Below are 26,039 nucleotides of genomic sequence, written 5' to 3' on the forward strand. Positions count from 1 at the left end.
TAACTCGATGAAATTATGAGCCATGCCCTGTAGGGCCACCCAAGACAGACGGGTAATGGTGGAGAGTTCTGACAAAATGTAGTCCACTGGAGAAATGAGTGGCAAACCACTTCAGTATTCTTGCCTTGAGAAGCCCATGAACAGTATGAACAGTAAAATGTCACTAGGAGTAGATATTTAATATTTGTCATAATAACATTAGTGATCCAGGGGATTTTTATAAAATGGTACTTACTTAAAATCTGGAAAACCAGTGGATTTTTATGGCACTCTCATGATTATGTGTGCATGTATTCAAAACAGAGCAACAGTTAAAATGCTGAAATCATTGATAATAGTGAGGGCTTTTGAAGTGGAGAAGCCTGAACCAGAGGCTACATTCTGCAGTCAAAGGGAAGGAAATAACATGGTGGAGTGGTGACAGGATCAGGGGAAAACACAGTGCCAGAGAAAGTTTTATTAGGAAGGTTTGCATATCAGAGTGAGGACGCTCCAGACAGGATCTGTAAGCAGTAACTATGCCTCTGCTGGAAGGAAAAGTCTTTAATATAATTCAACTATCCCGGTTTCAAGAACGCGATCCTAGAACATGTTTGGCTGAATCACCAGATACAAGGGATGGGCAGACAGAGTGCGTCTCAAGTCTCTTTGAGAAAGTGGAAGGAGTGTCTTTCCTGGTGAAGGTGACTTCACAATGGCATGGAATAGCTTGATAGGGTGCTTCTTGAGTGAAAATATTTACCTTGGGTAGAATGTGCCCCCTGAGTTAATTCAGAGAACAATCGGCAATTTTGTGCATCTGGTCAATGTCCAAATTTTTGAGGCAGGAGAGACGCAAGGTTCTCAGACTCCTGAAATAAAACTTTTACAGTGGCCAATCACTTTATGTGACAGTGTGGTTTCTTGGAAGTAGCCAATTGTTTGCAAAAAAAACATTAATTTTAACACAAATCAAACCACTCACCTCTTTTGTGACCAAGAATAACCTTTCTCTTTCTCTCAAATCTCTTGCTTTGCACTCAAGTCTCCCTCTACAACACTCTCCCCACACCACCCCCGGATTTAAGTGAGGCACAAAAGCTATTTTACTTCATAAACTGGATTGTATGATCAAATTCATGTTGATTCATCAAAATCTTTAATAGGACCACAAAGTTAAACTACTTGTAGGAAAAGGTAGAATTGCCCCTCAAGTACATAGCAACTGTCCTACATCTCTGAACATTAGTGTCCTAAATCTGTGTTCTTTGATGTTTCCATAAGTGCTTAGGACTCCAGCTATGTATCTCCATTAGCAACATTTTCAAAAGGTAATGCTCTCCCAAGCATACCCAGCAAGTAGACAGGACAAGTAGAAGGAGAAATAAGTTTTCCTGTACTCTTTTTACATCTTTCCTTTTAATAGGACAGGTCCTGTCCTTTTAAACAGGATGGGACCATTTAGCACATCTGCATGGTGAATGAGCACCTCCTGCCTTCTCATCTCAAGCCTGACACTGGTGAACATCCACTCTGAGTCTCTTAGAAGAGGGCAAGGACACAAGAGAGTGGCTTGCCTCTTTGGCTGGGGCATTCGCTTCCATACCTGTCATCATGGCCAGCTTTATTTGTCTGTGATCAGTGCATTTCAGAGGGCCTTGTGTCCAGGAAATTATGCAGCCAGTCTCTCCTTCATCTCACCACTGGAGAATCTTGTGTTCTTCATGACAGAGGAGGAATTGTGTTCCCCAAAGTACTAGGGCAAGTTCACTTCAGATTTCCCAGCCTCTTAATTTTAAACTTTCTCCAAATCCAGGGAAAACTCCATTGAACTGATTCCTGAAGCTAGTTTGATGGAAGATGAGGTGGGGGCATAGTCTAAGTGATTTTCCTGCTCTCTGAACTCTAATTTTCCCCAGTAGTTAATTTTTTGTGTAGTAAAGACCTTAGTCAACGTAGGAGTGATTTCTCAGTGAGTACAGTGGATGGTTTTAAAAGGCGGACAAATCTGAAACAGAAAAACAGATATCAAATATTAACATATATATGGAATCTAGAAAAATGATACCGATGAACCTATTTGCAGAGAAGGAATGGAGACGCGGATGTAGAGAGCGGACTTGTGGACACAGCAGGGCAAGGAGAGAATGGGAGGAACTGAGAAAGTAGCATTGACGTATGCGTACTGTCCTGTGTCAAATGGATAGCTAGTGAGGCATTGCTATATAACACAGGGAGCCCAGCCTGGCGCTCTGTGATTACCTGGGGAGAGTAGGGGGAGGGGGGAACGGACGATCAAAACGGAGGGGAAACATATATAATTATTACTGATTCCCCTCTTTGTATAGCAGAAACCCACACAACTTTGTAAAGCAACGTTCTCCAATTAAAAAATAAAAAGTGGACAGATAAATTTGAACAAAATTGCCGGAGTTATGAGTGACAAATTTCCCGAGAGCCATTTTGGTTAGCGTCAGAGAAATGCCACACAAGAAATTCCAGCTGGAGGTGCCGGGGATTGAACCCGGGGCCTCGTGCATGCTAAGCACGCGCTCTACCACTGAGCTACACCCCCTACAGTTACAACCTCTTTATGAAAAATAATCGAATGGCAATAGCTATCTGCATTATTTTTCAAGAACCGTAGCCCAGTACAACCTAGTTCTCTTCTGGAGAATCTTGTCCATGTTTTTGCCCTCCTCACATGGAGCTCTTGGCTCTACGAGAGTATGAAGAGCTAGGAACCAGAGTAACATCTACTGACTTGCAGTGGTTTATTCTATTCTACTCTAAGGATATAGTTGAATTAAATAAGGTTCCTTACAACATTAAAGAAGACACTAAGTATTGTTCTGAAGATTATAAATTTACTTCCCTTGTGGCTCAGATGGTTAGGAATCTGCCTGCAATGGGGGGAAACCTGGGTGTGATCCCTGGTTTGATCCCTGGGTTGGGAAGATTCTCTGGGGAAGGGAACAAGTCCCCAGTAGAACTGCCTGGAGAATTCCATGGACAGAGGAGCCTGGCAGGCTACAGTCCATGGAGTCGCAAAGAGTCAGACACAATTGAGCGACTTTCACTTTCAGTAACAAAGTATCTAGGGAAGAAATCTGTAAACTGGAAAATGTCAGTAAGATTTGTTTTACAAATCATGGATAAATCAGAAATTTGAAGAACTTATTCCGGACAAAATGATTGACTGGAATTACTGGGCATGAGTGAGGAGGTGGCCAGCATAAAAGGATGCCCAAACCTAAGGGGTGGATATTTCCACCTTTTTCTTGTTTTATGCCATTTAATTAATTGCTTTCAAACTTTTCTTAAATCTACGAACAAGTTTACTTGAACTGAATCAAGATGCGTTTTCCCAGTGAGTGCTAGATAATGAGCATCATTTACATACCACCAGGTGTAGGAAGGTTTGAGTTTTGAGACATTGAAACTTGGTGGGTTTCCCAAGAGCAAGTTGAAATCCTGCTCACAGAACTCTAGGTTGAATTCTGACCATGGTCAATATGACATATTTGTGGGTTTTTTTTTCCCCCCGAGCTTTCAAAATTAAAAAAAAAAAAATGGTGCCTTTAAGATATAGCTGGGGACAAAAAGTGGATAATATTATAGTAATAGCAATAGGTTACATTACATCATTATATCACCTCCTTGATAAATAGACTCCCCAAGAGGTGAAGTAACTAACTGCCAACGGCTCACAGCCAACAGGTAGCAGGGCAAGTTTCAAAGCCAGGCAGACTTCCTGTAGAGCACCTGCTCCACATCTTTTCTTCTGAGATGGGAATCCTGAAGTCAAAAGGCAACTTGAGATTAGTCTGGATTTATTCCTCTTTGAAAATGTCATCACTTATAGGGAAAGAAGTAGTCCTACATAATTAATGTTGAGCAGTTTCCAATTCTCTGGGGAAATGGGAAAGCAAGAAAGCAATGAACTCACAATACTCACCATGAAATAAAATACCTCAAGTCCAGCATTATGGTCTGCAAACCCTGCTGTGACATTTTGTAGGGGACATGACAGCTCTGGTTTTGAGATGGCTAAAGGAATGGAAGACAGAAGAGAGGGGGAAACAAAGCATTCCTGAGAGCTGGGTATTTATTATAGCATCTCTTTCAAATGGGATTTTCCCTGCCATAAAGAGAATGCAAAGAAGCTTTGCACTAGGATAATATCTATCAAATGAATTAGTTAAATGTATGTCCAGTAGCTAGATCTATAGATTACAATAGCTCACTAGGTAAGCTTCCAGAATTTTTTAATTGGGGAAACAAAGTTCAAATCCCTAGGGGCTGAGGTCCTTCTGTTTGAATTTATTCTCCAGTTATTTCTGGCAAAAGCCTACTGAAACCTTGCCTGCTCCTAAAGTTGTATTTACAGTGAGATTCCCTCCTTAGTGGTTGGTAAACTATTGCCAGGGAGACAATAATGGTTTGGGAACATTAAAAGGTTGAATAAATAAAATGAAAACTAGTATTAGTTGACACATGAAGTTTATATGAAGTTCAAATGTCAGTGTCCGTATATAAAGTTTTATTAGAACACAAGCACTTCATTTACACATCTTCTATGGCTGCTTTCAAGCTACAACAGAGTGGCTGCAACAGAGACAATAAGTGGCACCCTTTTCTCTTCCCACTGCTGCTGTTCACGCTATACATCACAGTGATTCAGTGACCGTTGCCCAAGTTTTTCAGCGTCATTATTGCATAATATTTTATTATTTTTTAAAATCAGTAGTGCTTACTGCTCACAGGGTATTAATATGTTGGAGTACTATGTAAACTTAAAGAGGTCATAAGATACCTGTATTACCTTGGCAAAAAAAAAAAAAGTTGAAAATCTAAAAGTGAGCTTCAGTTATGAACTCCTCCATGACTGAAATGTGACACATATTTAACATGCTAACGGAATACACTGTATTAACTCAAAAGACTAGTTTGCCGAAACCCGGGATTGAACCAGGGACCTTTAGATCTTCAGTCTAACGCTCTCCCAACTGAGCTATTTCGGCCACTTGAAATAATAGCCTTTGACTTCTATTTTTTAATAATTAGATTGTCTTCAGCTTTTTTTTGGATTTCAAATTCTTTAAGCCTGATGGTCTAGTTGTCCAATATACTTGCCTGCCCAGAAAGAACTGGACTCTTTCTTCCATATTTGCTGCTTGGATGAAGTTCCCTCTGGTGTGGGATGGTAGGTGGAGCAGGGAGGAAGAGAGGTAATAGCAATTCACTGGAAAATCTTTCGGCTTCTCCACATCCTGTCAGTTGACCCAGACCCAGTTCAGAAACTAAAAGAACATAAAGGTAGTTTTTTTTTTGGGGGGGGGGTGTCTCTTACTTTTCTCTTCCTCTTGATCCTCCTTCTTTGAAAGTCTCCAAAAATGCTGAGAAATGGAATCCAATAACTCCATAAGTTTGGAAAAATATATATGTACAGTAAGTCCCCTATATGCAAACTTTCAAAGATGCCAATATGCATTCCATCAATGTCAGACATGAGTGCTATTGCAGCTGCCCCTCCACCTCCTATTGCTGATGATACTTCCACTCGACCCTATCCCACCTCTTCTCCCTCCTCCAGGCAATAACTCTTCTTGCCTGTTCACTTGATGCCAGCCCCCTGTATGCCAGCTGTTGTACTGTACTACTATACTATACTATAAGATTAAAAATGTTTTAATTTTTTGTTTTTATGTGTTCTTTGTGTGAAAAATATTATAAGCCTATAACAGTATGGTACTATATAGTGATTGTATTAGTTGAGTACCTAGGCTAACTTTGTTGGACTTACAAACAAATTGGACTTACCAACTCACTCTCAAAACAGAACTCATTCATATACATAAACATTACCAGACTACATACTCATCACAATAATTCTCAACTGATGGGAAAGCAACTGTTACAAAAATTAGAAAATTTAAAATGGCATATCTCGTTACAACAGACTTTCTTCACAAAAAATCAATAGTTAAATTTTTTATTTAAAAAGTTTTACACAATTTAAAAGGTTACTTTCCAATTTAAGTTATTACAAAGTGAAAGTGTTAGTCATTCAGTCTGTCCAACTCTTTGTGATCCCATAGACTGTAGCTCATCAGGCTCCTCTGTTCATGGAATTCTCCAGGCAAAAAAATAATGAAGGGGATTACCACATTTTTCTCCAGGGGATCTTCTTGACCCAGTAATTGAAGCATGGTCTCCTACATTGTGGTCAAGTTCCTTACTTCCTGAGCCATGAGCTTTGTTCCCCTGGAAACTTTATTACACTCAAATTTGTACCTCCCACTCCCGAACCCTACTACTGCCCTTCCCTCCACCTGGAAACCACTAGTTTGTTCTCTATATCTATGAAGTAACATCAATAGTTGATTTTTTAAACAAGACAAATGATTTGACTTTGACTCCAGATACCAATATTATTTAGTTGTTTATTCAAGGAGCCAGTGCCAGTTTAAAGTGACAAGAAATAATCTGTGTGAGTAGTCTTCCTGGAAAAAACTTCAAGTGAGACTATTTTGTGAGAAGTTGAACAAACGATTCATTACAACATGGAGTGAAATCTGCTACAATAGTTTAGAACTGGTTGCAGCTAATAAATAAAGGTTTATTTGAACAAGTTTTAAAACTTGTGGGAAATGTAGGTCACAATAAGTGACCTACAAATAAGTAGACATTCCCTGCCTTTAACAGACGTCCCTGGCTCAGACAGTAAAAGAAATCTGCCTACAATGTGGGAGACCTGGGTTCAATCCCTGGGTAGGGAAGATTCCCTGGAGAAGGAGATGGCAATCCACTCCAGTACTCTTGCCTGGAAAATCCCATGGACGGAGAAGCCTGGTAGGCTACAGTCCGTGGGATCACAAAGAGTCGGACACAACTGAATGACTTCACTTTCACTTTTCCTGCCTTTATTCAGATACTTGTAAACTTTTGAATGTCATAGGTCATCGAACAAAGAGGTATCAGTGGAATCAATCGTTGCCATTTTTGAAAATTTATCAGTCATATAAAATGAAATCTTTGGCATACCCTGCCAAGTCACTTGGCAAATAAGTCATAAGCCTTAGTTCAGGGCTAAGATTAAAGCCTTGGAGGTGCTGGAGTTGAACCCAGGGCATCGTGCATGCTAAACACTGTGCTCTATCACTGAGCTACATCCCCTGCAGAAGGTGTCTAGGATATTCCATATGGCAAGTTGCCACTATCCCTGGATCAGGGAAGAGCCCTGGGAAGATTCCTTGGAGAAGGGAATGGCTACCCACTCCAGTATTCTTGCCTGGAGAATTCCATGGACAGAGCCTGGCGTGCTACAGTGCATAGGGTTGCAAAGAGTTGGACATGACTGAATGACTAACTGGGGGCTTTTTCGAGATTTAAGTTACCCTGCTGTTTCTGAAGGAGAAGGCAATGGCAACCTACCCCAGTACTCTTGCCTGGAAAATCCCATGGATGGAAGAGCCTGGTGGGCTGCAGTCCATGGGGTCGCTGAGAGTCGGACACAACTGAGCGACTTCACTTTCAATTTTCACTTTCATGCATTGGAGAAGGAAGTGGCAACCCACTCCAGTGTTCTTGCCTGGAGAATCCCAGGGACGGGGGAGCCTGGTGGGCTGCCGTCTATGGGGTCGCACAGAGTCGGACACGACTGAAGCAACTTAGCAGCAGCAGCAGCTGTTTCTGAAACCCTCAAGAGAAGAGACTTTGCTTTCTGAATTGAAAAATGTCTGAATACAAAAGAGATCTTTCATAAGCAGAGGACCCTCCACGGACTGCTGCTAGCTGACTTCCTGAGTGGCAGTTCCTGTCCACCACCAAGCATACATCAGGATGAAATATTCTGTTGAATCTTCAACTTCTTTTCTGTCTGCAACGCTCTTAGAAAAATATAAAAGATAGTGGAGGGGAATACAAAGGCCAGTGCCATGAAAACTACTCAGGAAATTTAGGTACATGTGAGGAGATAAGAGTGAAGTGTAACTAATATGGATATGAATTGAAGAGCCTAGTCAGTCATAACTAAACCACTGTGCCTATCATCTTTGAAATGCAGAAGCAGCATTCTGTCCAGGACACTGCAAATCTAGCTCTGAGACCCTTAAGGACAGAAGACAGGAAAGAAGATTAGAAAAGATGCTCCCGTTGATATTGTGCCTGTTTCAGACAGAATGTTTTTCCACAAGACGGTGAACATGAAGGAAGCCAAAAAGAAAAGTTCTTTATAAGACCTCCCCACACCTGGGTAGGTCCTCAAAATCTATCTGTTCCTGGGGCACAAATAAGTTGATGTTTCCTGCCTTTATTCAACTGTGCATCATTGTCAACCCAAACACATATACTTTTTTTGTTTAGTTTGTTTAAAGGAAATCCTGTCATAAGTGGAAGAGGGCAGGAAATCATGTAATTTTAAAAAACTTCTCTAAATGACTGAAAATCAGCAAGGTTCAGCTGTTCCTAGACTCATGTCAGAGAACTGGAGAGTTGAGAGGGGACGGAGAGGAGAGAGGGGGTGGGGAGGAGAGAGCATCCCGGACGGAGAGTGGGGAGAGGAAGACAGCTGCGGGGAAAGAAGAAGCAGCCAAGCCAGGGCCCGAAAACGAGGACACAAGAAGAAAGTTTGGGAATGAGCATTATACACCACTGATACTCGGATAAGGGAGAATGTGGATGTATCCGAAGTCTTTGTCTCTTCTGCATGTCGACAGGTTCGCCGCAAGAGGAGTCTTCCCTATTCTAAGCGAAGTAGGTGGAAACCTATGTCCTACGAGAATCTGGTTTGTTTTGTTCCAGTTATCGTAGTTTGAAAGATACTAGTTGCTCTTTTCCTCGCTGGATAAACAGGTTGAGCACTTTGGAGGGCCCTTGTGTAGCTGAATTTTTGTTTGCGGTGCAGTACTGCCGGAAATTCCCTGGAGTTTTGGCAACCCACTCCAGTATTCTTGCCTGGGAAATCCCATGGACAGAGGAACCTGGCGAGATACAGTTTATGGGGTCGCAAAAAGAGTTGGACACGACTGAGCGACTAAGTATGCACTCACGCACTGCAGGAATTGATAGCTTTATAAAGAGCAACTGGAAAGCCACGTCTGGATTCCTGCGTGACTGTAGTGACAGCAATGTTGAGCGTAGAAGCAGGGTCAGCGGGGACTTTGGGCTTATGTATCTGAGGCAGCAGATTTTTTAGCACACTAGCTTTGGAATGTGAGGGGCAAATGAGAAAGAAATGTAAGCCGGACAACAAACTAACACTTTTAAATACAAGTCCAAGAATACAAGTGTCAGCACCTTGGATAGCGCCTCAAACTTTTGACCTGAGGGTCGAGCGTTTAAATGTCTGAGCGAAGATTCTTTAGCTCTTCCATTCTTGTTTCTTACTCTTACGCAGAAGTCTCCTGAAACCCAGTTTTCTTCTAGAGATCTTTTGGGACATTTTCAGTGTTCTCTACTGCTTTTATACTACACTTCTCCCAGTGGGAGTTCTGAAGAGCCACAGTTTGAACAGAGAAAGTCTATTCAAACAATTACAGTCTGTCCTCCTCTAGATCTTTGTTTTAAGCACAAATGGTATTTCCATCAAAGATGCATGAGAATCAGAAGTATCTGGCTTCACTTTGGCCATTCCTGAAGTCATCATGCAATACTGTTAGCTAAGAATAGTAGAGGTGGGGGCAGGCATCCTAGCTGTGATTGCTCAAAATGGCTAGAGAGAAGATGGCTAAGAAAAACATGGACAAATGGTTTGAGTACACCCGCACGAATTATATCATTGTATTCCAAAGTTGCAAAGAAAACTGTGGCACAAGAACAAGGCAGGAAACTTTGATTGACTCATTCAAAAGACCAAAGGCAGCAAAGACAAAAATGACAACAATAATAAACAAGCCAAAAAACTCTCCTCGATGGCTTACTGAGGTCTCCAATAAAGGCTCTCAAGTGGAGGTGCCGGGGATTGAACCCGGGGCCTCGTGCATGCTAAGCACGCGCTCTACCACTGAGCTACACCCCCTCGCATACCTACGCTGCTTTCTTATGCAAATTACTCATGTGTTCTCTAACATCAATAACTTCCTTAATATGGATGCTAAATTATTTCATTTAACTTAATTTTTGCCACATGTTCATCCAACATTTCCCAGCCAGCATCTTTGATGAAATGTTTCATTTCTAGCATCTCCATTACTATCCTATTTCACTTTTCTAAACCGTGCTGCACAAAATTTCCCCACTTTCCCTTACTTTTTCTGCTCAATAGCAAAGTTAAATTCGTAACATTTTACTCCAAGGGCCTCATCATCACTGTTGAAGTCTGTCTTCCCAAGGAACACAGAAGGAAAATAAAAAGGAAGATCTGGCTCACACAGGATCTCTCGAACCTGAGGCAACAAGCACAACAGACTCACATTATCAGGCTTGAGGACCCAGTGACATTGGCAGCATCATTGAGGAGCACGAAGGGGAAAGAACAGAAAGAGAAGGAAAAGCAAAAGTAAGACGTTCTCAGTCAATTATCTTTTAGAAGACATTATTCTTTCAACTGTTCGGGTTAATGAAAGAGTTGTGAACCGAGGAGAAGCAAACCTATCCAGGGATGATCTCTTCTCTGTGCTTCTCTACTCTTCTACCACCAACCATAATTATATTGTACAGTCACCAGAAAGAGTAGGCAATGGATCATTATTCTTTCTGATCAAGTAAACTGATGTTAAGGCTTTTACTTTGGGTGGAGTGGGCTGCCTAGAGCTCTTGTAAATTAATTCACAAGACAATAAGTGATTTTGCCTCACTCACCAAATCTTCAGTAATGTCTAATACGAATGAAATATCCTGGCAAGGTCGGGGGTGTAGCTCAGTGGTAGAGCGCGTGCTTAGCATGCACGAGGCCCCGGGTTCAATCCCCGGCACCTCCACTTAGATATATCTATTTACTGAGGACCGCTACTAATGAAAAAGGTACTGAACGGTAGCAGGTGGTTTGTGAATCTTCAACTGTTACGGTCTACCCAAAATAGCGTCACTCATCCCTCCATGAGTTTTGAAAGAGGATCAGGTATTTGTCATGAGGAATTAGACCCCTCAGTAATTTACACAAGTTAGCTGACCGCACATTGGGAAAGTTAAGGATTTTATGCTATCAAGCTTTCCTTGACATAACTCAATACACCCCTCAATACACTGATTCTTATCTCTTTAAATAAAATCATGCCTTTTATTCATAAATTCCAATCACAAAGAAACACCAGAAAAATCATGTAAAGACTTTGGAGTTCAAATTAAAATTATCAGTGGAATAGAGAGGGAGCAAAATGTCCCTGTGTCCGGAGGCTGGCCATAACAGTGAAAAGACCCACTCTCACTTCCTCTCTCTGATTCGTGTATCCATGGATCCTGATGAGAGAAATACATTGCCATTAGTCACTGATGAAGAGTATTTACCATATCCTGGATATCATTACATGGCCTCCCTCACCAAAAGTATTGTCTCTTAGCTCATACCATAACTAAGTATTCAAAAGGTCATTCCACCATCCAATCAGGTTATTTGCTTCAGGGTTAGCGGCCTTATGGTGAGGCCAGTGAATTCCAGAATATTAGCCTATTGCCGATTTTTTTTTTTTTTTTTCCTATCGGAGAAGGCGATGGCACCCCACTCCAGTACTCTTGCCTGGAAAATCCCATGGACGGAGGAGCCTGGTAGGCTACAGTCCGTGGGGCCAGTAAGAGTCGGATACGACTGAACGACTTCACTTTCACTTTTCACTTTCATGCATTGGAGAAGGAAATGGCAACCCACTGCAGTGTTCTTGCCTGGAGAATCCCAGGGACAGAGGAGCCTGGTGGGCTTCCGTCTATGGGGTCGCACAGAGTCGGACACGACTGAAGCGACTTAGCAGCAGCAGCAGCCGATTTTTTTTTTCCCCCTATAAACTGGCTTCTTGTCTCAGAAACAATGCTGTAGGTGCTGTTGAATAAGACATTCAGTAAATTCGTGGCTGGTGGTTTTGGCAGAAGCATTGGGGGACATGAAGGGAAATCTATATATAGAATAAGTGTCTATTCCAGTGAGATTATATATACATTGTGCCCCTAATACAGAAGTGGTCAAATGTAAGGAACCTGACACCAGGGTAGGTAGTTGTTCCCCAGTGGAATCATAGCCCCCAAGTGAGGGCTCAAAGTTTGTGATGTTGGTAGTTTAGTCACTTAGTAGTAGTTTAAACTACATTATTTTGGTGCACAGAAGTCTATGTTGCTTCATTCATTACTAGAGAAATGTAAGTCAAAACTACAATAAGGCATCACCTCATACCAGTCAGAATGGCTATCATCAAAAAAATGTACAAACAATAAATGCTGGAGAGGGTGTGGAGAAAAGGGAACCCCCTTGCACTGTTGGTAGAATGTAAATTGATACAGCCACTATGGAGAACAGTATGGAGATTCCTTAAAAAGCTAAGAATAAAACTTCCATATGACCTAACAATCCCACTACTGGGCATATACCCTGAGGAAACCAAAATTGAAAAAGACACACATACCCCAATGTTCACTGCAGTACTATTTATAATAGCTGGGACATAAAAGAAACCTAGATGTCCGTTGACAAATGAATGGCTAAAGAAGATTTAGTACATATAAAAAATGGAATATTACTCAGCCATAAAAAGGAACTCATTTGACCCAGTTCTAATGAGATGGATGAACCTACAGTCCATCATACAGAGTGAAGTAAATCAGAAAGAGAAAAACAAATATCATATATTAATGCATGTACATGGAATATAGAAGGATGGTACTGATGAATCTATTTGCAAGGCATCAGTGGAGACGCAAACATAGAGAACAGACTTGTGGACACAGTTGGGAAAGGAGAAAATTAAGAGGGTAGCACTGAAATGTATTCTTTACTGTATGTAAAATGGATAGTGGTGTTGCCCAAATGGTCTGGGAGCGAGCGATGAGAATGAAGACAGAACACGAAATCTGGTGCAACAGGTCAGGGGACCTGCAGCCTCTATTGGACTGAGGTGCAGAGTCCACTCTGAGTCTAGCTTTTATTCCTAATTGCAGACTACAAGACTTTTTTGATCTTATCTTTCCCAAGACACTATGCTGACATAGTCCAGAGCTCCTTGTTTTCACCCCAGGCCGTTCTCTTTTGGGCTAGTCTTGGGAACGATCAGCAAGTGCGTAGGCAGCATTCATGTCTGATGCCAATCTGGTGTTCCAAGGTCCATTCTTTCATGATCCAGTCATACTCCCTTCTGAGTCTGGCCTTGGGGTTTGTAACAAGGAGATTATTCTTAAGAAAAACATGAAAAATAATCATTAACACGGTTTCTTAATATATGCTGTTTTTCCAGGTGCTATTTCTGTGGAATTTCTCAAGGCTGTGAAAGGACATTATTAGGAATTCCCACTACATATTGGGAACTTGCTGTAGGATGCAGGGAGCTCAAACTGATGCTTTGTGACAACCTAGAGGGGTGGGATGGGGTGGGGTGTGGGAAGGAGGTTCAAGAGGGAGGGGATGTGTGTATACCTGTAGCTGATTCATGTTGATATATGGCAGAAACACAATATTGTAAAGCAACTATCCTCCAATTAAAAATTTAAAATTAAAATAAGTATGAATAAAAATTAAAATACATATGTAGAACCAAAAAAAAGTAGTCTGCATTGCTGAGCCTATATATGACCTCTGTTCTTGTCATCATGGTTACTTTGTTCACAAGCTCATTGGGCAAGTACAGTGGTGGCCAAGGAGAAGCTTCCAGACATCAACAGAATGTGTCATTGTGTTCAACTGCCTCCAAGGAGGTTGCTCTCTGTAGAGCATTTACTTGAAAACAAATATCCTTAGGCTCTGCACATTTGGGGGATTCTGTCTACCCGCCTATTTACCAGACCTTTCTGTCACCACTTTTGCAGTTTTCTCTCAATAATTTTCTCTCCAAGCCCCTAATCACCTGCCAAACTATTAGCCACCTCTCATTAACTAGTGTAGATATCTACCCTACAACTATCCTTCCAAGCAAAATGAACAGTCACATACCCTGCTTGAAGTAATGCCTACTGAGAGGGTTTACCTTCACTGGCCTACAGGTTCTATGGAAGCCGCTCACACTTGTGTGGTCCCAGTATATGAGCAGAATCATCTATAAACCAGATCTGGTTTTTCTTTTTCTTCTTTGGTTATCAGGAGTTCCCTGTGAAGTTCTGGATGTGGGTTGAAGAATAGAGGATTGTACCAAGTGTAGGAGCCATGGGAATATGAGCTACTTTCTCACGAAAATGACTCAAAAGCCTTGCTTCATATATTCTGTTTCTACTTGAAAATGAAATGATGCTGTGCACTATTTATTACCTCACAATGCTAAATGATTTCCTTGCCTGAATCACAAAGGAGCGAATCAAAAACTGATTTGGTCATAGTTTCAATTTTATTTTTGAAGAAAATTTTGTGAAGAAATTCTGTTGTGATGAGATTTGTCATTTCAAATTTTCTAACTTTGTGACAGTTGCTTTCCTGTCAGTTGGGACTACTGGCTGAAGTGGTTAGTCTGATAATGTTTATGTATGCGGTATTCTTTTGGCAAATTCACAGCATCATTGGCTTTTATTTCTCACCATTTTTGGAGATTGTGAGAGATGAAAGAATGAAAAAAAAGAGAGAGAGAAATAAGAGCTACCAATAACATTTTTCTTAGTTTCCTTTAGTTTCTGAGCTGTGTCTGGGTCAACTTACAGGACGCAGAGGAGTAGAAAGTCTTTCCATCGAATCCCTCATTGGCACCTCTCTTCAGATTTTCCCACCTTTATGTGTTCATCCCATGCTGCCAGGAATTGGCTCCAGTTGGCATACAGAGAAGGCAATTAATTCCAGGTCTTTCCAGATAAGCAAATATATTGGACAACTAGGCAGCTACACTAAAAGAATCTGAAATCTTCTAAAAACTGAAATTGAAAAAAAAAAAAAAAAAATGTCAGGAGAGTAAGTTTTCAGGTAGCCGAAATAGCTCAGTTGGGAGAGCGTTAGACTGAAGATCTAAAGGTCCCTGGTTCAATCCCGGGTTTCGGCATTCTATGCTTTTTAGTTGATCGCCAAGGGCGAGTTTACTTCGGGTGCATAAAGGAATGTTGTAATGGACTGACGATCACAAAATAGCTCTAGATTTTTCTATGAATAAACTCACAGTGAATTTATGAAATCTTACTCCAGCCAAAATTTTAGAACTTTAACTTTTTGATTTTAGAACTTTAATTTAACAAGTGTCTGAATAATCTATTGAGCCACTGACTTCTCAATTCAAACTGAAGTTTCCAAGTTCTGAAACGGACAACAGAGCCATTAGTACCATCCTCAGAGCAAAAATTAGGGATCCTTTCACGCTGGCCTTCTCTTCATCAGACCTTGTATTTCAGTCAACTTTCTGACCCAGTAGCCTTATTTTATCTATTAGTTTGTATTCCTGTATTGTTTATTATTCATTTTAAAGCTCAGTGTTTCCAAGATTGCCTAGAAGGTACTGTGATCTTTTGAGCTTGCTATAATTGTTGAGTACTTTCTTACATTCTGACACATTGATATTCTAGGTGACAGCAAATTTTTACAGTGGCTTTGGTTCCTTCTAGTGGGGATCTGTATGAAGAAATTAGAATATGAGGCTAGTTCTCCTAGTCGTTCCTTAAGTATCGTTGATTCTAGGCTCTTTTTTTCTTTCTTCTAGTCACCTTTTGTAGGTTGACAAACGTGAATAGATACTAGCAATGACGCCTTTCTGCCTAACATGAAGTTGCCCTTCTCTTCGTATAGCTGAGAAAAAGAATGAAATAAAGGGGTTTCAGGAAATAATGGAACTGTACGTAAGCAATCTTTGTGGTAATAATTTCAAGGTCTGGAAACACTGCTGCTGCTGCTGCTAAGTCGCTTCAGTCGTGTCCGACTCTATACGACCCCATAGACGGAAGCCCACCAGGCTCCCCCGTCCCTGGGATTCTCCAGGCAAGAACACTGGAGTGGGTTGCCATTTCCTTCTCCAATGCATGAAAGTGAAAAGTGAAAGTGAAGTCGCTCAGTCAGGTCCGACTCTTAGCGACCCCATGGACTGCAGCCCACCAGGCTCCTCCATCCATGGGATTTTCCAGGCAAGAATACTGGATGGGGTGCCATTGCCTTCTCCTAGGCAGATAGATAAGCCATTAAGTTTTCTTTCGTAAAACATAACTAAGGGGGTGTAGCTCAGTGGTAGAGCGCGTGCTTAGCATGCACGAGGCCCCGGGTTCAATCCCCGGCACCTCCAGTAGTGAGCGGCTGATTCTGGGGGGTCAGCTGATTCTCGGGGGGTCATCATCGTGTGATGGGCTGCAGTTAAAGTTGCAGGACTCCACTTGGTGTTGATCTCTGGGAGCTACGTTCTCATTTTGGGGGGAGAAAAAGTGAAATATATCTAGTTTAGAATGCAATAAATTACGTTTAAGTATAAATAATACAATTTTAATAGCTTTTTAAACTAATAATGTCAAACTGTACAGTTAAAAAGCAACCAAATTAAAAATTTTAATATAACAAGATATAGGAAGAACGGCATACTCATACTTTCTCAGATCTTCATGCACTTTTGAGTTGAAGTTGACAAACTATCTGTAACATAGGACTGTAGGGTAACATGCTGTAACATGGTCTTTCTGCACATGACTATGTATGAAACCAGAATGTCCCCCAAAGTATGCCTCTTTAACATAAAAATTATTTTGAGCTGAAGACAATTAAGGTGCAAAAAAGTTCTCTTTATCCTTCCATGTCTGACCAAAAGCAGGATATTAATCTTCCTTTTACTGGAGAAAAACTCTTACCAGCCCAGATAGACACAAGTTCAGTTCAGTTCAGTCGCTCAGTCATGTCTGACTCTTTGCAACCCCATGGACTGCAGCACACCAGGCCTCCCTGTCCATCCCACTCCTGGAGCTCGCTTAAATTCATGTCCATCGAGTCGATGATAGGCACTAGAGGAATCTGCAAACAAACTTTAGTCCACTAGTTGCCTCCCCAGTATTTAATTTCCCACAGTTTACTGCCCTGAAAAGATAAAAACTGCTTTCTTTAATCCTGTCCTTTATCTATAAATTTACTGTTCTTTCTTGAACATACTTCATTGGCTGAGGTGCTAAACTTGCACTTTGAGTTACTTTTTGTTTATGTTTCTCCTGAGTGATGCCTGTTGCACACATTAGTAAGCACTGCTTTTCTCGAGTCAACCTGCCTTTATGTTTAAGAGTACCAGCTGAAAACCTAAGGTGAGTAAACTTTTGTCTCTTGCATTCTCTGTCTCTTGCAATTCTATGCACCCAGCAAGTTGGACAGCACCCCCATTAGATCTACACACTACTAAAATGATTCAACTCCTCTGATCATGCACTTGGGAGTGACAGCAGGTACAAGATCCTCTAAAATAGATAAATCCTTACTTTTCATTTCTAGACTTCTTCGTGGAGAACCAGTAGCAAATAATGAAAACCAGTGAGGATGAGTCTTTTTCTGAATTTCTTAGATTGTGTGAGAGTAGAATGTATGAAATGAAGCACTGGCTTTAGTTTCTAGCACCTTTATTCTTGCTCTTTTCTTTTACTCTCTTAAACTGTATTCGCACAAACTTTTCTCACTTTCCTCTCCATATTCCCTTATTCAGTTTTTCTTCCTCACATCAAAGTTAACTTTACACCCATTTGCTCCTGACACGTTTCCACTCTAAGGGTTATCCTCACTGGTGTGTCTGTCTTCTCAAGGAACATTTGACTGAAGGAAACAAAAAAAGAAAGATCTGGCTCATTCAGGATTTCCTGAACTCCAAACAACAAACTTGGAAGAGTCAGTCACATCATCAAGCTTGAGCACTAAATTCCACTGACAGTATTACTGAGGAGCATGAAGGGAAAAGAATAGAATTTTTTTTAAGTATCTCTCAGAAGGCTTTATTCTTTCAGCTTGTTCCTGGTTAATTAAGTAACTGCAGGCCAGGAAGAAGCCACTAGACTGTATATTTAAAAACTTCAGTAATACTAACATTTAACTTGATAGACTTTCTCTAGGCAAGCTTTAAAAAAAAAAAAAAAGACAGAAATAATATTTTATGAAACAGCCAGAGGAGCATGAATACAGGGGGGTGTAGCTCAGTGGTAGAGCGCGTGCTTCGCATGTACGAGGTCCCTGGTTCAATCCCTGGCACCTCCATCTGTATTTTGGTCAACTTTTCTCATATTTCAATCCCTCCAGCCTACCATTTTTCCAGGGCCGAGAATCGGCAACAGGAAGACAAGAAGGAAAGAAAGAAAGAGAATAGAATAAAGGGGAGTGGGATGGGGTGATGGTGATGGTAATATCCTTGCTCCTTTAGTTAGTTATCTGAGCAGTCAGAGACCTGGATTTTCATGTGGCTATGGAAGAGAAGGCCCCTGAGATGAGACTAGCACAAGGACTGAAAAAGACCCATTGGAATTGGAGAATAAGGAGTCATTGGTATGTATTTTAGACTTTAGACTGAATTTGGACCCTGCAGTTTGTTGTTTCTGCTTCAGGTGTCTTCCTGCTTCTCTCAGCTTGCTCCGAAGTTTGCTCCATCTTCACCAGTTCTCAGGAAGGCATTTCCATTGCATCACCAGGGAACGTCTCAGGAATGGGGTATTTTTCTTGAGTTTTCAAATTCCTCCTTTCCCCTAACTTCAACCTCCTCCGACTCCAAAACTGCCTAAAAGACCGTAAAAATGCCGCGGAAGAAGACAAAGAAGAAAAGTATTGCTAAAGAGGCGGGTAAGGATGCGGCGGATAGAGCGGGATTTAGGTCCTTCCGGAAGGAAAGAGATGACAGAGCGGAAAGGATTCACACACAACCTGCCAAGAAATGCAGAGCGACAGTGCATGTCCAGCAAACCTAAGGCAGCAACGCGATCCGGCCCTTGGCAACTGCGTTTCTTCTTGAGGCTCTGTTTTTGAAAGACAAAAGGAGGAGGGAGGAGGAAAAAGAGTACACAACCTCTTTCGGACAGAATTTTCTCCAGAATGAGGAGTGAGCAGGGGGAATGTGTGGGCTGGTACTCCATATGTGAAAGGAGTCTCATTTAACGTCTTGTGTGAAAGGAATTAATGCACAGAGTCGGACACGACTGAAGCGACTTAGCAGTAGCAGCAGCAGCAGCCTAGATAGCATCTGTCACCTCAGGCACTGAGGCGCAAAAACACTTTCCGTCCATTTTGTGTGACAAGTAACCCAGATGTGAATTTTGAATGAAGTCCGAAAGCAGACAGTAATTTATAATATTAGGAAACTCTGCAAACTCAAACTCTGGCAGGTTTGGGAAACCCTGACCTGGAGTGTCAAAAACCCGAAGCCTGGGTGGAGTGAACCAAGTTATTGGCAAGATCTCAGGCGGGAAGCAATATAGTGGACAAGAGTGGAAAGGCGACGCTTGAACAGGACAAGGAAGGAGGCGAGTTTGAGTAGGATTTGGGTAAATGGGTAGGAAGGACCTGTGCAAGCTCCACCTCTCTTCTTTGCATCCTATACCTACAAGAAAGTGTTGAAGTCCCGTGTATTTTAGGGAAGTAAACAGAAAACTTCTGTCCCTTAAGAAGATCGCACTCGTTTGTACCCAAACTGTTGGCTTTTGAGAGCATCTTGGGGCCCTTTCCATAGGCGAGCTCTTCAGAGGGAAGTCAAATTGTTTCAAACCTGATGTCTGTTGTGATGGCAGCAGGTTAGTGAGTGTGGAAGTGGCCTCTGCCGGCTGCTCTTGGCTTGAGTATATGAGGTACGTGTGCAGGACTGACTTTTAACACGGATCACAATTGAAAATAATCTAATGAACTCACTCTTACTAGGCCGTCAGAAAAACATAACTTTCGTGAGCCCGGATAGCTCAGTCGGTAGAGCATCAGACTTTTAATCTGAGGGTCCAGGGTTCAAGTCCCTGTTCGGGCGTTGCTAGGACTTTTTTTTTTTTTTTTTCCTTTTTATGTCCAAAAGAGGTTTTCACTCTCTGCTCTGGGCCATGGTGCTGCCTGAATATTAAGTCATCAACTCTTAGTATGCAATCTAATAAACAAGGTTTTGAGACATTCGCTCAAATAAGCCAGAAACAGGACTCCTCCATGGTGGAATGGGTATGGAGAAGAATGAATTCCTTTCTGCTTGCGGGTAGTCTGTTGTGTTTTTGCTTTGTGGGTGTTAGATCGAGCCTGGAAAGAGGAGGAGCTTGGGTGTGAACATGATTAAGGTGCCGACAAATAGTACAGTCAAAGCTAAGATTTTTCCAGTAGTCTTGTAGGGATGTGCCGAATTAGACCACAGAGAAGGCTGAGCGCAGAAGAATTGATGCTTTTGAACTGCTGTGCTGGAGAAAACTCTTGAGAGTCCCTTAGACTGCAAGGAGATCCAACCAGTCCATCCTAAAGGAAGTCAGTCCTGAATATTCATTGGAAGGACTGATGCTGAAGCTCCAATACTTTGGCCACATGATTCAAGAACCAACTCACTGGAAAAGACCCTGATGCTGGGAAAGATTGAAGGCAAATGAGAAGGGGCAGCAGAGGATGAGATGGTTAGATAGCATCACAAGCTCAATGGACATGAGTGTGAGTAAACTCCTGGAGATAGTGGAGGACAGGGAAGCCTGGCGTGCTGCAGTCCATGGGGTCACAAAGAGTGACTGAGCAATTGAACAAGAAGGTGCCTGCAAATTTAAGATTCAGTCTTGTGAAGGTATTTGGTAGCCACAGTGAAACCCCTAAGATGGCAACTTTGCAGAAATTTGTGATTAAGGAGGTTTTTCTTATCATGGAAGACAGAGTGTGTAGAGCGAGAATGTAAAAGGGCTTATTGTGATTTGAAGATTGGGAACTCATTAACGGTATTTCTGGGAAACTGTGTCTTAAGCCAGAGAGACCATGGACTCCAGATAGTATTATGTTCCTTGAACTTCTTTAGAAATCCCAGGAAATGCTTAGAAATCCAGGTCAGGTGATTGCTTTCTCCTTTTTGCTGGCCTCCGACTGTATGAGAGTTTTGTTCTTCTTCACAGAAATCCCATGAAGTAGATTTTGAACTTGGAAGGACTCCATTTGTCTGAAACAGTTTGTCTCTTAGTTGGTCCAAAAGATTCATCAGATCTCTAGAATGTAAAATAGGAAACAGAAAAGTGACTGGTCTCAATGAGGGAGAGAAATAGGTGGGATGGGGAAATGGGGCTGGTTTTAGTTTGTCTCTGTGTCTGGGTGTAAAGTACAACTAAGATCATGTCCAGTGTCCTTGGTAAATTATTACTCTACATTGTGACAGAAGAAAACAGTGCCAAGTGGGGTCTTGTATATTTCTGATATCAGCAAAAGTGTGGTAAATTGTGAAGCACTGCCCAATATAATGTGAATCATGCATGCCAACCACATATATAATTTTTAAATTTTCTAGAAGTTACATTGAAAAAAATAAAAAGAAACAAGTGAAATTCATACTGCATTTAATTTAATACAATATATCTAAAATACTACTGTTACAGGAAGGGGGACATGCTTCCAGGGTCCAAGAGTGCGCTCTCGTTCACACTTGGAAATGTCAGAGGAGGCACATTGTGCTGACAAAGAGATTTTATTGCAGAAGGGGGGCCTAAGTAGAGAGCAGCAAGGTAAGGAAACCCAGGAGAACTGATTTGCCACATGGCTGTAGTCTCAGGTTTTATGGTAATGGGGTTAGTTTCTGTGTTATCTCTAGACAGTCATCCTGCTTGGTCCGTAATCTCAGGGTCCTCCCTGGTGGCATGCACATTACTCAACCAAGATGGATCCCAGGGAGAAGGACTCTGGAAGGTTGGTCATCTCCTCCAGCCTTTGGCCCCTTCTGAATTCTCCCAGTTAGTTTTCAGTGGCAGCACCAGGTTCCTTATCTAGAACTCCTGTTGCCTGAGACAACTCAAGCATGCAGGCCTGGCCAAGGCAGGTGGTTTTGGTCAACAGTTCCCTAACTGTAGTGGGAATTCCTAATAATGTACTTTCAGAGCCTTGAGAAATTCCACAGAAATAGCACCTGGAAAAACAGCATATATTAAGAAACTGTTAATGATTATCTTTCATGTTTTTCTTAAGAATAATCTCCTTGTTACAAACCCCAAGGCCAGACTCAGAAGGGAGTATGACTGGGCTCATGAAAGCATAGACCTTGGAACAGCGGGTCAGCGGCAGGCAAGAACGCTGCCTACGCACTTGCTGATTGTTCCTGAGACTAGCCCAGAAGGGAATGGCCTGGGGTAAAAAACGAGATCTGGACTATGTCAGCATAGTGTCTTGGGAAAGTTAAGATCAAAAAAAGTCTTGTAGTGTGCAATTAGGAATAAAAGATGGACTCAGAGTGGACTCTGCACCTCAGTCCAATAGAGGCTGCAGGTCCCCTGACCTATTGCACCAAATTTCATGGCTGTTTTCATTCTCGACGCTCAGTCTTCGACGTTTAGGGCAACACCTGACTTTATCATGTCAATAAATAGTTCACATATAACCAACAAGCTCATGGAACTCTGCCCAATGTTATGTGGCAACCTGGGTGGGAGGGGAGATTGGGGGTGAATGGATACATGTACATATATGGCTGAGTCCCTCACTGTTAACCTGAAACTATCACAACATTGTTAATCAGCTGTATACCAATACAAAATAAAAAGCTACTAAAAAAGAATGAAAGAAAAAAATAATCCACATAAACATAGTACCTAAGTATTTTACATTCTTTTTTTCATACTAATTCTTTGAAATCTGGTGTGCATCTTAAACTTATAGCACATAAGTTGGACTGATCATATTTCAAGTACTCAAGAATCACATGTGCTAGTGGCTACCATATTGGACAACAGAGTTATAAGAACTAATGTATTTGAATAAACAGAAGAAAATATATAAATGTGCAAAATTCTTACAAATTAAAGCAGTTCTGTAACTCACACTCAAAATCAATATGCAAAATTTCACTCATATTTGTGAAGTATGCCAACTAAAAATTGCCACTTTGCCATCTGCCTCTCCAAGGATTTAAGTCATTAGCCACTGCAGCTGCTGACCTTCAACACACCCTGAAAGGAATTCAGAGTGGAGATCCGGAATGAGGCACTCTGTGCTCCAGGAAAACACTGGCAGAACAGGCCTTCAAAAAGATATTTTCAGGAGATTTTATGACCCCAAGTCCTTACATTTTCTTATATCTGCTGCTAAGTCACTTCAGTCGTGTCTGACTCTGTGTGACCCCATAGACGGCAGCCCACCAGGCTCCCCGGTCCCTGGGATTCTCCAGGCAAGAACACTGGAGTGGGTTTCCATTTCCTTCTCTTATATCTAGAAAAGCACTAAAATCATTAATGGTGACATCTGCTCCTCCTGACTAGCAGTAAACCTCTGCCAAAAAGTGTGCTTGATTGCATGTGCCCTCTTTCACTAAAATCATATGTAATACTGATCTTCCCCCTACCTGTTCAGAGCAGTTCCTCAGAGCTATCTGAGACTCCCTGGCTATAGTCCTCATTTTGCCCCCAATAAAACTTAACTCAGAACTCTCACATTGTGCTTTTCTTTTTTTTCCCTTCTGTTGACAGGTGTTGACTGAAATAAAAATGCACAATGTGGGAGCTGTAAGTTTTATTTGGGGATTTATTAAGGACTAAAGTCTGGGAGAGGCTATGTGCAAATACTGGTAAATTGCCACTATGCAAGATTACCTAAATTCTTTCTGATAAAGTGCTAGTATTTAATATCCTTCTACCATTCTTAGACAGAGGAGCCTGGTGGGCTACAGTCCTTGGGGTCACAAAGAGTTGGACACGACTGAGTGTTAATTCAGTGTTAGTTCACCATCCTTTGTCTTTCCTATGCCTAAAGACTAATATATGGTTTGTGTGTGTGTGTGTGAATGACAAGGATTTTCTTCTACCCAAATCATTCACTCATAAAAATACATGAGTTAAGACTTAGAGGTGAAAAATCCACTGGATATTTATTTCTTCCAGGGTATTCCTTCCAGGGTATTTCCCCCATTATTCTTGTATGCAAAAAGCCATATTTAAATTTTTCTAAGTCAGTGGTCACATTTCCACAAGACTCTGAATCCCTCAATTTTCAAGAAACTACTTTGGGAGTCACTGGGGAGAGAGATCCTTCTGTTCAACAGAAAATTAACTTCAGAAGGTTGGTATATACTTTGAAAAAGCTATTCAAGTGTGTGCATGCTTTGAAGACAGAGTACATCATAGTAAAAAAATAAAATATATATTTGAAAAGAGATTCAGATATACATATTTTCAACAAAAGTCTTTATCATAAACAAGGTAAAATTTACCTCTGAAAGGAAACTCAGATACACTTTTGAAAAGAACAAGAGTCACTATAACTTTCAGGGGGAAAAAAAAAAAGCAGGGAGGGGAGTAAAACAAAGAATTTGTAGTCAGGCTTTAGATTCTCCTAATTGGTATAATGCTATTTTCATTAGGAACTCTGTTCTCATCAGGAGTTCTAGGTTAGATTTATCTGTTAACAATTATCTGTTAGATAAATTGTACAGTTCAAATATTATGAGTGAATACTCTATTTCTGACTGCTAGATCTGTAAACATGGAGCACAGTGGGTCACAATCTCCCACTACGAGTAAAGACGGCAAATATGGGTAGTTACCTGGACAAAAAAATTTTGATTTAATATCCCACAACTTACAGCAGGGTGAATTCTCAACAGTGTTTGAGATTTATTAATACAAAATTTAGAAGTACTTCAAAACCACAAGTAAAATTTTTAATAACTTTGGAGTGGGGAAGGTTATTCCAATAATGATTCAAAAATCCAAAATTATTTAAAGGAAAATTTGACAAATTTGATTTCAAGAGAGCTTCTGAAAGAGTGGTAAGAGCATAGGTAAATTTTTTTAAGTACATTTATGCTTTTCTTACTTTCCAAATTTTCTGCAATATGCATTATTTGGATAATAATAGAGTAAAACAAAACAAAGCAAAGCCTCCTCTATAACAAGGAAAAATCCACAAGCAAAGTCAATGGCAAATTTCAGACTGGGAAAATAGAACTGCTATTCATATAACAAAAGGGATAATTTCCCTGTTTCACTAAATATAGGCTTGATTATGATGTTAAAGAAAGCATCCACAAAATCTCAATGGTTTAAACAATAAAGGCTTATTTTAACACTTTATATATTTTCCCTCATTGATTGGCTGATGGCTCACCAATATTTTTCATCTGGGATTTAGGATGATAAAGTAGTGAAGGGTAGGGGAAAAACATCTTTTCCTTCTACCCGTCTTAGGTTCTTAGGTTGCAGATGAGCTCTCCGAACTGACCAGGTTCATTCTTCCGCGGAGTAGCCAGCGGAACGAGAAGCTGGCCAGTGGATAAAGGAAAGGGGGAAACAGGGAATTCGGGCTTCTTAAATCTAAGATTTTTCATGAACCCACAGTTTACAGATAACCACTCAGATTTCAGGAGAGTTAGAAGGTCTCTGTGGAGAGAGCCGTTACCTCTGGTGACAAAGACTAGGGCAGAATTTTCACAGTTTCAACAATCTGGACATTTTTTGTTTGTGGTTTTGTTGTCGTTTATCTTTTTTCCTCCAAGAGAGAGCAAGTAGAAAGACGCAGCTCCAAAGAGTCTTTTGACCATTCAACCATTCAGCTACAAAGAAAAGGGGTGGCGGGGGAGGGGGGGGCGGAAATCTCATTTTCTATGAGCCTTTGGCTTGTAGACCATTCTTCAGAGTTCTGAAAAAAACCTCCCAGTGATTTCCACATGGGGTTCGATTTGGCCAACGCGAGAGAAAGCACTTGTGCTGAAGCTACTGAATGAAACTGGGCTGTGCTCTCAGTAACGATATGAGTTGTATGTTGTCACTGCATCTCCAAAGGGGATTACTTGGATAGAATCCGAAAGCGGCTTAAAGTGTAATTCATCCTCAATGATGGTTACTATCTGGTTGGAAATAAAAAGATACTCCAAACTGTGCAAAACGCATTGAGC

At 41.1% G+C, this 26,039-nt stretch overlaps 8 non-coding genes across 8 annotated transcripts; 5 read left to right on the forward strand and 3 right to left on the reverse strand.

The window, feature by feature from the left end:
• Positions 1–2,482: 2,482 nt before the first annotated feature.
• Positions 2,483–2,554, reverse strand: TRNAA-AGC. Its single transcript has one exon. It is a non-coding gene; the product is annotated as a tRNA-Ala (tRNA).
• Positions 2,555–4,930: 2,376 nt separating this feature from the next.
• Positions 4,931–5,003, reverse strand: TRNAF-GAA. Its single transcript has one exon. It is a non-coding gene; the product is annotated as a tRNA-Phe (tRNA).
• Positions 5,004–9,928: 4,925 nt separating this feature from the next.
• On the reverse strand, positions 9,929–10,000 carry TRNAA-AGC. Its single transcript has one exon. It is a non-coding gene; the product is annotated as a tRNA-Ala (tRNA).
• Positions 10,001–10,829: 829 nt separating this feature from the next.
• On the forward strand, positions 10,830–10,901 carry TRNAA-AGC. Its single transcript has one exon. It is a non-coding gene; the product is annotated as a tRNA-Ala (tRNA).
• Positions 10,902–15,001: 4,100 nt separating this feature from the next.
• TRNAF-GAA lies at positions 15,002–15,074 on the forward strand. Its single transcript has one exon. It is a non-coding gene; the product is annotated as a tRNA-Phe (tRNA).
• A 1,149-nt stretch (positions 15,075–16,223) lies between these two features.
• Positions 16,224–16,295, forward strand: TRNAA-AGC. Its single transcript has one exon. It is a non-coding gene; the product is annotated as a tRNA-Ala (tRNA).
• A 1,856-nt stretch (positions 16,296–18,151) lies between these two features.
• On the forward strand, positions 18,152–18,223 carry TRNAA-CGC. Its single transcript has one exon. It is a non-coding gene; the product is annotated as a tRNA-Ala (tRNA).
• A 1,671-nt stretch (positions 18,224–19,894) lies between these two features.
• On the forward strand, positions 19,895–19,967 carry TRNAK-UUU. The gene has a single exon. It is a non-coding gene; the product is annotated as a tRNA-Lys (tRNA).
• The last annotated feature ends 6,072 nt before the right edge of the window (positions 19,968–26,039 follow it).

This window comes from Bos indicus x Bos taurus, chromosome 23 (assembly GCF_003369695.1).
Source record: "Bos indicus x Bos taurus breed Angus x Brahman F1 hybrid chromosome 23, Bos_hybrid_MaternalHap_v2.0, whole genome shotgun sequence".
In the NCBI taxonomy this organism is placed as follows: Eukaryota; Metazoa; Chordata; class Mammalia; order Artiodactyla; family Bovidae; genus Bos; species Bos indicus x Bos taurus.